The sequence below is a fragment of the Myotis brandtii genome, unplaced genomic scaffold (genome assembly GCF_000412655.1).
Source record: "Myotis brandtii unplaced genomic scaffold, ASM41265v1 scaffold1166, whole genome shotgun sequence".
In the NCBI taxonomy this organism is placed as follows: Eukaryota; Metazoa; Chordata; class Mammalia; order Chiroptera; family Vespertilionidae; genus Myotis; species Myotis brandtii.
Window position 1 is genome coordinate 276,315 of NW_005354034.1, and position 2,549 is coordinate 278,863.

General features: G+C 50.8%; 1 protein-coding gene across 3 annotated transcripts in view; it reads right to left on the reverse strand.

Annotated features, from left to right (window-relative positions):
• ZFAND6 (zinc finger, AN1-type domain 6) overlaps positions 1-2,549 on the reverse strand; it is a 43,412-nt gene that overhangs the window by 24,740 nt on the left and 16,123 nt on the right. The gene's annotated exons all lie outside the window — the stretch shown is intronic.

Here is a 2,549-nt window from a genome sequence, read left to right on the forward strand (position 1 = left end):
TTTTTTTTTTTTTTTAGTGAGGACGTACTGCCTTGGGAAGAGGAACGGCACACACACGGTGGGAAGGGGAATAACTGTCCTTCGCTGCAGAACTATTAACCCAGGGGCCACGCGGGGCAGCGAGGCACAGGGACAGGGCAGAGCACCGGCTGCACCGTCAGGGCGACCAGCGCCACCACTTCCTACCTGCTCAGATCAAAGGTCGTGCAGAGGCAGCGACAGATAATAACGAACAGAGCATGGCCACTGGGTGCAATCCGGCCACACTTACGGCCACTGAACTGAGTGTCACAGAATTCTCACAGCACAAACGGCTCTTTTATGAGGAGAGAGCGGGAACGGAGAAAAAACTGAGATAGAGGGTTGGGTAGGAAATACCGCCTCCAGCAGAAGCGTCCCTTTGGCGTTTTCACATACCACGTTTCACTTTACTTTCTTTTATAAATATCTATTTTTATTAACTTCAGAGAGGAAGGGAGAGGGAGAGAGAGAAACATCGACGATGAGAGAGAATCACGGATCGGCTGCCCCCGCTCGCCCCCACACTGGGGATCGAGCCCGCGACCAGGGCGTGTGCCCTGACCAAGAATCGAACTGTGACCCCCTGGTTCAGAGGTCGATGCTCAACCACCGAGCCACGCAGCCTGGGCATCTGCAATATTTCTACACACACAGGAGAGAGCTTATCAGCGCTGAAGGCAACTCCTTTCGGCTTTTGGCAGGAGCATCCCAGGCGGAGGAGGCTCGGACAGTAAGGCAGGAAGCGATACCCGGCGTTCCTGGGAGACTCGGGTGAAGGCACCCCCCTGCCTGTCCCCCACAGAAGCTTCCAGGGCAGAAAGCGCTTCGCCAGCACCTGAGCGAGAAAGACGGCTCCCTCCATCCCAGAAGCAGCGATGGCGACAGAACTCACACATGGAAGCAGGGCCCCAAGTCACCATCACCCCATTCCCCCCAAATCCTTAATGTGATTTCCCCCGTGTGGTCTTTCTGCCTCATCTCATCTTAAAAACCAAAGTTTCAGGCCTATATTCTCAAGGCCTCCTTCACCTTATTTTTGACACGAACTTAAAAAGAGAGGAGGCTAGACCAGTGGTCGGCAAACTGCGGCTCGCGAGCCACATCCGGCTCTTTGGCCCCTTGAGTGTGGCTCTTCCTCAAAATACCGACTTCTGCGCATGCGCCACGAAGTTTCAATCGCACTGTACGTACGCGCCCGCACGTGGTATTTTGCGGAAGAGCCACACTCAAGGGGCCAAAGAGCCACCTGTGGCTCGCGAGCCGCGGTTTGCCGGCCACAGGGCTAGACCATTCCAGTACACAGGAAGCACCCAATGAAACTGGGCCCTATACGTGAAGCACCAGTAACTGGAGAATGAAACCTCACTTTAGACCAGGGGTCCTCAAACTATGGCCCGCGGGCCACATGCAAATACAAATATTGTATTTGTTCCCGTTTTGTTTTTTTACTTCAAAATAAGATATGTGCAGTGTGCATAGGAATTTGTTCATAGTTTTTTTTTTTTTAAACTATAGTCCGGCCCTCCAACGGTCTGAGGGATGGTGAACTGGCCCCCTGTTTAAAAAGTTTGAGGACCCCTGCTTTAGACCTTAAAACTGCACTGAAGTGAGACTTGCCAGCACTAACCAAGGAGATTACAGTATTTCCCCTTCGGAGCTGCTGAAAGGTTAGCAACTGGGAACCCTGGAGACGGCGCACTGCGTGTCTGCTGACCAATCCGGGAGGGAAAATACTGGGCACACCGACATCTCGAGCCCCCGTTTCTGAGGGGACTGCACGCCTCCGTCATTTCTGCCACGAACCTCTGACGCCTTCCTAAGCACGCCCAGTAGGGCCTATCTCCCTACGCTCTCTACACGCCTGCTCACTCCCCCTCCTAGAGACGGGCAGCTCTGATTTCTCTTCAGCCAACACATTGGTGATGCGAAAGCAAAAGCTAATTGACCTGAATGCAGGTAACATTCCTTCCAGTCCACACCTCCCTAAATAGTTGGTGAGATTTCATAAATCTTTATCCATATGCGCATCTGGACAACCATGCCTTCCTCCAAAGGGAAAAGACATCCCACTAAGAGCCTCACTCCGAGTCCCGCTCCTAAATCTATGAAGAACCAAAACGAAACAGGAAAAGTAAAAAATAAAATTAGACACCTCCCCCCCATCAACTGATTCTGAAGATGTTAACATTTAGTAAGAAAAAAAGAAAGGAGGATTTTTCTTCTTCAATGGGTATTTCTATTATCAAAGTACTTTTAAAAAACTAAGTTGGCAAGTTTAGAAGATTTCCAACTACATTTAGGGAACCAGAGTTCCTTTTCTTTGAAGTATATACTCTCTGATCAAATAGAGCTATTTTTAAAAAATCATCTATACTAATAAAAGGGTAATATGCTAATTAGACCAACATCTTCCGGATGACCTTCCAGACAAAGCCATGGTGGCAGGGTCCGAGGCAGAGGCAGTTAGGGGTGATCAGGCTGGCGGGGGGAGCAGTTAGGGGGCGATCAGGCCGGCAGGGGGGAGCAGT